The sequence below is a fragment of the Palaemon carinicauda genome, chromosome 12 (assembly GCF_036898095.1).
Source record: "Palaemon carinicauda isolate YSFRI2023 chromosome 12, ASM3689809v2, whole genome shotgun sequence".
NCBI classification, from domain to species: domain Eukaryota; kingdom Metazoa; phylum Arthropoda; class Malacostraca; order Decapoda; family Palaemonidae; genus Palaemon; species Palaemon carinicauda.
In genome coordinates, this window is record NC_090736.1 from 150735179 (window position 1) to 150743079 (window position 7901).

Below are 7901 nucleotides of genomic sequence, written 5' to 3' on the forward strand. Positions count from 1 at the left end.
TTTTAAAATAGAACATAGTAAAAAAATATACTAATATGTATTTAGTCTATGCTGTGAAATGGATGTAATAATAAAAATTTTATAATTTTAATAGCTTTGATAATTTCAATAATGATAATAAAAATTTTAGTAATAATGTTAAAAATTTCAATAATCTTCTTTGATCAGTATGAAAACTATTTCCGTAAATTAAATTGAGATCTTTCTTTGACGCCAGCCCACTTTCGCGCATTGGAGAAAAGGCAAAGAAAAATGGAAAGCAAAGAAAAGAAATGGAATAAAAGTTGGTGCAGTGCAGAGGTACGGACAGGGAGGGAGGCCGGGAGGGCAGTAGAGGGGCTTGAAGGGGGTGGGGGGGATTGAGGGGGAGAGGTGCAGGTGGAACCTCTTTGAGTTGAATAGTGTTAGTGTATTATTATTATGATTATTACTAGCCAAGCTACAACCCTAGTGGAAAAAGCAAGATACTATGAGCTCAAAGGCTCCAACATGGCAAAATAGCCCAGTGAGGAAAGGAAATTAGGAAATAAATAAATATGATGAGAACAAATTAACAAGAAATCATTCTAAAAAAAGTAACAACGTCAAACAGATGTGTCATATATAAACTAAAAAAGGACTTATGTCAGCCTGTTCAGTATAAGAAAATTACTGCAAGTTTGAACTTTTGAAGTTCTACTGATTCAACTATCCGATTAGGAAAATCATTTCACAACTTGGTCACAGCTGGAATAAAACTTCTATGGTACTGAGCCTCATGACGGAGAAGGTCTGGATATTTGAATGAACTGCATGCCTGGTATTACTTACGATTTGATATAGTTGAGAGTTAAAGAAAAATAGTTGTAAGTAATAAATCCATTTTCGGGTAAGTAGAAACTTTTAATTAATGGAATTGGGGAAGTATAGCCCAGCATTGGGTCCTAGGAGGCTATTCAGTGTTATTTTTCAAATGGGGGGTGATAAAGCCTTCACAGTTGTACTATGATGTAATGCCTTCAGTGCGTTTTGTGAGGTGTACTATCGACGCAACTTAATTGCAATGAAATTTTAGAATTAACAATATCAACTTTTAACATATCTGATAAAGATGGTGAATTTATATATATATATATATATATATATATATGAATAATAAAGATGAAATATCAGGTTTTAACGTATCTGATGATAGAAAATAGGAATAATTTATATATATATATATATATATATATAAATATGAAATGACAGTTTTTTAATGTATATGATAATAAAGACAAGAATAATAAAAATGATGATAATAATTATAACAAACAGATGAAAATAAACACACGCTTCTGGTAAGAGAGAAGATTTTAACTAAATAAAATAAAAAACCCTCCAATATTTCCACCCTTCTCGTCGTGACTCACCTGGCAAACGGCGTCTGTTCCACTTCGTAGTGATCGGTGATGGGGTCCTTCCGAATGAGGTTCTCCAGAGCCTCCTTCGTCAGTTGCAAGAAGCCCTTGTGGTCGTCCAGGACAGCCACTCCGGGCGCCACCTGAGCCCCCCTACCTTTGCACTCTTCCATGGGGGGCGGTCCCCGGCGTGTCTCTCCCTTCGTGAGTGGCTGGGGGTGGAGGAGGCAGGGGGAGATGCAAGGGAGGAGGGAGAGGGGAAGAGGGAGTCCCTGGACGCAATCCTGAAGTTCTTTTCGAAAGACGAATTTCAGAAATAACTGTTACAGTCGGTACAGTCGGCGACCGGTTTTCCGCTGTTGCTAGAATAAGGCGACCTTGTATATTTAGTTTTCCTCGATAGTTTCTGAATATTTATCTTCTGTTATGTTTTTTTTTTAGTGTTTTCGACCACTGCAATAGAATTATAGAATATTAATTTACCACAAACAATGTGCTACGTATACCTTGAATTATAAATAGGAAATTCCTTAATAATTAATTTTTAACGGAATTTGAAAAAAAATCTATTAAATTTAAATGAATGAGAGAGAGAGAGAGAGAGAGAGAGAGAGAGAGCGTATAAACGAACTGAAAATGAAAAGCAGAAGCAAGAACTGTATTTCACGATGCTGATATGTTGAGAGAGAGAGAGAGAGAGAGAGAGAGAGAGAGCAGGCGTAAAAACGAACTGAAAATGAAAAGCAGAAACAAGAACTGTATTTCACGATGCTAATATATTGAGTGAGAGAGAGAGAGAGAGAGAGAGAGAGAGAGCGCAAGCGTATAAACGAACTGAAAATGAAAAGCAGAAACAAGAACTGTATTTCACGATGCTAATATATTGAGAGAGAGAGAGAGAGAGAGAGAGAGAGAGAGAGAGCCCTATAAACGAACTGAAAACTAGAATAAAACGATGTATTTCACGATGCTAATATACCGAGAGAGAGAGAGAGAGAGAGAGAGAGAGAGAGAGAGAGGCAGGCGTATAAACGTATGGATAACTAGAACAAAAATAAAAACTGAAAATCAAAAAGAAAGAAAGAAACAAGAACTGTATTCCACGATGTTAATATATCGACTTAAAAGTGGACAGACAAGTTTCTCCCAGACCGACAAACAAATTCGTGATATTCCGTCATATGCCCCAAGGCGTCTAAAACACGATAATTTTCCACATATTCCAACGCCACCAACGGTCTCTCTCTCTCTCTCTCTCTCTCTCTCTCTCTCTGCTGTCCGCTCGTTACATCCGCCTTGTGCAGCCAAAGCTTTTATCGATAGCTCGTACTTCTGTCTGTCTCTCGAAGATTACGCTTTTGTTCGCACACGAATCTTGACGCTTCTAACGAAAGTTGTGATTCATCTCTTATTATATTTTCAAGGGTCAGTGTCCCTTATAGATTCCAATAGCACCTGTGAAATGAGGTGGATTGGGTAGATGAAGCCGGGGCCTTATGCCAGCTAATGCTCCCCCTCGCCCGGAAGTGTGCTAAGGTTTGAAAACGGATAAGGTGCCTGGTGTAGACCCCTGCAATCTGTTGAACACATAAAGAGACTAATCATTGAAGAGGGAGATAAGAAGTGTGTGGGCTAAAACGGGTATTCTTCTTCAAGGCTGGAAGTTTAAAATCCTCAGACTCCGTACAGTATTTTTATTTCTTCAGTCGACGAGTAGTTTTGGTGAACTTTTTTTATCTACAGTAACAGAAAAAGAATGAAGTAGCAGTATTGTTTGAATGGTAAGAAAAAACTTTTAAATATTAAAAATATGAAAAAAAAAAATAAAATAATCGCGTATATTCCATATCGTTAAAACGCCACTGACAACACTGCTCCCATGAGTCTACCACTCCCCTATGGCATTTAAACTTGCTCAAACAGTCACTTCTTCGATACCTGAAATAAACACTGTTCAACTTCGCAAACTTTAGAGGAACCAAGTTTCTCTGAAAAAAGCACACAAACACACACTAGATTTTCGTCCGCCGTAGGAATCACTGCTTGCGTTCAAACGAGGGTTTGAAGAACCGTTTACTACCTCTCGGAGAGCCCTTTCACTTCAACGGTAACGCTTACACTTAGTTGAGGCTCCATGATCCCGCGCTGCCGTCATCTCATCTCGCAAAGTCTCGTACGGCTCAACACGCGTTGCCCGGTCGGGCTGGCTGGCAGCAACTTCATTCACGAACACGATGCCTGTGTACTGCCTCCTCCTTTGCTCAGGGGCTGGAAGTAACAATGAGAAGTGGAATAAGTTGGGGAAACCGGTCGGGAAGGGTTATAGGAGGGTATGATGCTCTCTCTCTCTCTCTCTCTCTCTCTCTCTCTCTCTCTCTCTCTCTCTCTCAAATAGGTTACGATATTACATAGCATACATCCCTTTCAGCTTGTACTTTAATCTCGAATACAGAATACAAGCACTGTATCGGTAACATCTAAACTAGAAATAGTAAATGTTATGAAATACAATAGAGGGAGGGGCGGGGTGAAGGTGGGGATTCACATCCAGGGGGATCTTCCAGAGAACTCAAACAAGCAGATACGATCGATTTGTTCACGTCACCCCTACGGCATTTGGACACAATGTCATCGATACCAAGGTAAATATTGGTAAATAGAATATATATATATATATATATATATATAATTTGTATATATAATATATATATATATATATATATAATGAGATCATTGTTACTGTATGGACATGAATCGTGGTATGACACTGAAACAATATCCAAGAGATTTTGTAGATTTAAGAACAAAGCCCTCAGAAGAATATTGGGAGTTAAATAGCAGGGCAGCATTAGAAATGAAACTGTAAGAGAGATTAGCCTACTTGAGTGCCATATGTGGATGAGATGATGGTGAGGGGTAGATGGAGATGGTTTGAGCATGCTCTTCGCACTCCCCAAGAGAGATTAGCTCACCAAATTTTCAACTGAGCACCCCAAGGCACTAGAAGAGTTGGAAGACCCAGGCCTACATGGTTGGGGACTATGAAACACGAAGTAGGGGATGATGAACGGAGAAGTATTGAATTAAACAGTCAAGTACCTGTCAGGGCACCCCCTCTCATCAGGGTATGACTGTTCCATCTCCCCCTACCCGAAAGACAAAGCGATACCAAGTAGTTATACGTCTAGCAATGTTGCTCAGCGTGACCGGAGAAAAATATATTAATATACAGTATGTATATATATATATATATATAAACGACCCATCAAAAATGAAGTCTAAATATTGATATATATATATATATATACATGCACACATATTTAACCTTTCCCACCACCTCTACCCCCTACCTGAGGGACGGTGAAATACCGAGTAGTTATACGTCTGGCAAGGCTGCTGAACGTGACCAGAAAGGAATATATATCTATACACACACACACATATATATATATATATTTATTATGTGTGTGTGTGTATATATATATATATATATATCCAGACACTTGCTCTTAACCACATAAGGAAGATGATTATGAAATCATCTCTCTCTCTCTCTCTCTCTCTCTCTCTCTCTCTCCCATTATGGTTAGGGCACTCAACTATCAATCTGAGTGACCCGTGTCCAATTCTCGAACCGGACCAGGGAGGACTAACCTAAGCATCAAACTACGTACCTGGTCGTAATCTGACTGTTGTTTACCGCCTCTAGGGCGACAGAGAAAGATACATTAGACTTGGCAGCCAATTGGAAACGTCCCTGCCGGGCGTTCTGCCGGATTGGGGTTCGAGTCACACTCAAGCTCGATAGTTTCCTGTAGTTCTGGAATTTCAGCATCCTTGTGAGCCAAGGATTGGGAGGTTTAGGGGAGCGTATAGTTCTACCTGCCGAACTATCAGCTGCCATTATCTGGCCCTCCCTGGTCCTAGCTTGGGTGAAGATGCGTTTTGGGCGCTGATCATATGTATATATAATCAAAAACTAGGGCATTGTCACTGCCCCTTACCTCTGCCATTCGTGAGCGACCTTTAAACATTGTTAACATGTTTGTAGTACCTGCAGCCATTGCCTGGCTCTCCCTGGTCCTAGCTTGTTTGAAGCTGGGCTTTGAGCGCTGATCATATGTATGTATGATCATTCTCTAGGGCATTTTCATTGCCCCTTACCTCTGTCGTTCGTGAGCGACCTTTAAACTTTGTAAACATGTTTGTAGTTATGTCCTAAAAGATAAGAAAAATGCTCAGATTGAAAACGGACTGGAGAACCCTGACGTGGTAATCCTCACTCCCCTCTGAGTAATACCATTCATTAAGATATTCACAAGATATCCTCTGTCCAAACAAAGACATTCCCAAGCTGGTGTCAAACTCCCTTTCTTTCGTGATACCATCTGGGCTTAGGCTCGATATTCGCTGATGTCCCAAGTGATAGTATAAATCACCGCTCTCTTTCTCTCTCTCTGTCATAAAACCTTCCCGTTGAATCACGGATTCTCTTCAGAAGTCCTACTCACCTTCCCGTTGAATCACGGATTCTCATCAGAAGTCCTACTCACTTCCTAGTCGGAAGCGTCTTCTCTCGTTTTCCAAGCATGTTCGTCTGACACGCTGAGACGTATTAATACGAAATATCTTACTTTGTTTATCTTTTCACGTAGCAGTGTCTGTCACTCATTCTCGGTTTGACCAACCTTTAATGCCTCTTGTGAATTTTATCCCTTTCTGAGTTGGGAAAGGGTCTGCGCATCGCCTTCATTAGCAAAGCTGTAGTAAGCTAGTCATGGCCACACTTACTAGGTTGGTTTGCTGTGAGTGATCAGACTAAAGCCTCCCATCATCACCAATCCGCGCTGGCTAGCGTGGGGATGAAAACTGGCCAACCCCAGACATGAATAAGGACTTGTCTGAGGCCTTTGCCCTGCAGTGGACTAGAAATGGCTGTATTTGTTGTTGTTGTTGTAAATTGCATTAATGTCTCGTTTTCGTTTCAGTAAATCAAAGGTCCCAAACCTACTCTCAATATATATTTTTTTCCTCCGAGTTTCAGAAGCTACATCTGTGTACAAGTAATACATAAATGTCATCCATGATACTTGGTAGAATATTATTTTTTTCTGAGCTATGGACTTAATCAATTAGAGTAGCATGATATTTAAATGGCATACCATCATGCTGTGTAAGACCATAGATATCTCTACATCTCTTCTTTTTCTGTCTGTCTGTCTGTGTTTCTTTCTTTCTTTCTTTCTTTCCCAAGTGAAGAGATCCTTGGACAGGAAATAACTCTTACGACTCATTCCGTAGGAATAGCAATTCTCCAAAAGAAGTGACGATAATACTAATTACATATAACATAGATCACAACCCTTATCTTGATTACATTAACCTAACCATTCATTAATATTTACTTAATATTCATTTATCTTCCATCCTTCGGGGTTGGAGGTTGGTTGGAAGGAGGGGGTCCTATTTGAGGTAACCAGCCCTTTATCCCGGAAGGAAGTATCATGTTGCTTAATATATCCTGCCTCTCTTCCCAAAACTTAGTTTTGCGCCCACGAGAAGTGATCTCTGTTAAAGTTTCTTTTTCTTTATCAAAAGAATATATTATTCGGAAAGTTTGCAGCTGCTGTTGGTCTCTTTAAGCACTATGATACAATGCATCCAAACGATTGTGATTTCAAGTTTTTTTTTTTTTTTTTTTTTTTTTTTTTTGAGACACTTGTTAACTAGAGATTGTCATTTTCAAGGTTTAAAGTCTTAATTTCTATGAAATTGTAATCTTATTTAATATATTAAACTTTAGATTCGCCATGTTTAAGATCCAGATTACATTATATTATGTAGGATACTAAAAAAACTTGCAGAATTACTTATAAATATTTATTTCAGTTTATTTTTATGATTAAATTTTATTCATTAAATTATTTTATTCACCAATGTCACTATTGAAATAGCCGTATACTCACTGACATTTCGTTTTGGATATTTGCCAATTTTAATCACTTTTTCCAGTTCCATGTTTTGCTATGAAGGTAATTTGATATTTATTTGTATAGTTATTAAAGTTCAGTTCAGATATGATCGCAATTTTTCATCTTATGCAGAACTCATAACAGAGTTTATATTTATGTATATCTATATCTATCTATCTATCTATCTATCTATCTATATATATATATATATATATATAAAGAGAGAGAGAGAGAGAGAGAGAGAGAGAGAGAGAGATTTTGTCTGTGTGAACGTTTGTGTGCGAAATACAGAGATATAACCGTTCATTATTTCGTACAGATGGAGCATGGTATTCAAACATAAATCTTGTTCTTTTCACACACGCACAGAGAGAGAGAGAGAGAGAGAGAGAGAGAGAGAGAGAATTATCACAGAACATTAGCAAGGTAACTCCATATTTGGCAAGGTTGTTGGGCTGGTGTCCAGCCAGTTTAGTCGTAAAACAGGGAAGTGTTCCCTGCTTTCATTATGTGTACTACAGATGGGTTCCTGTCATATTTGGCAAGACTG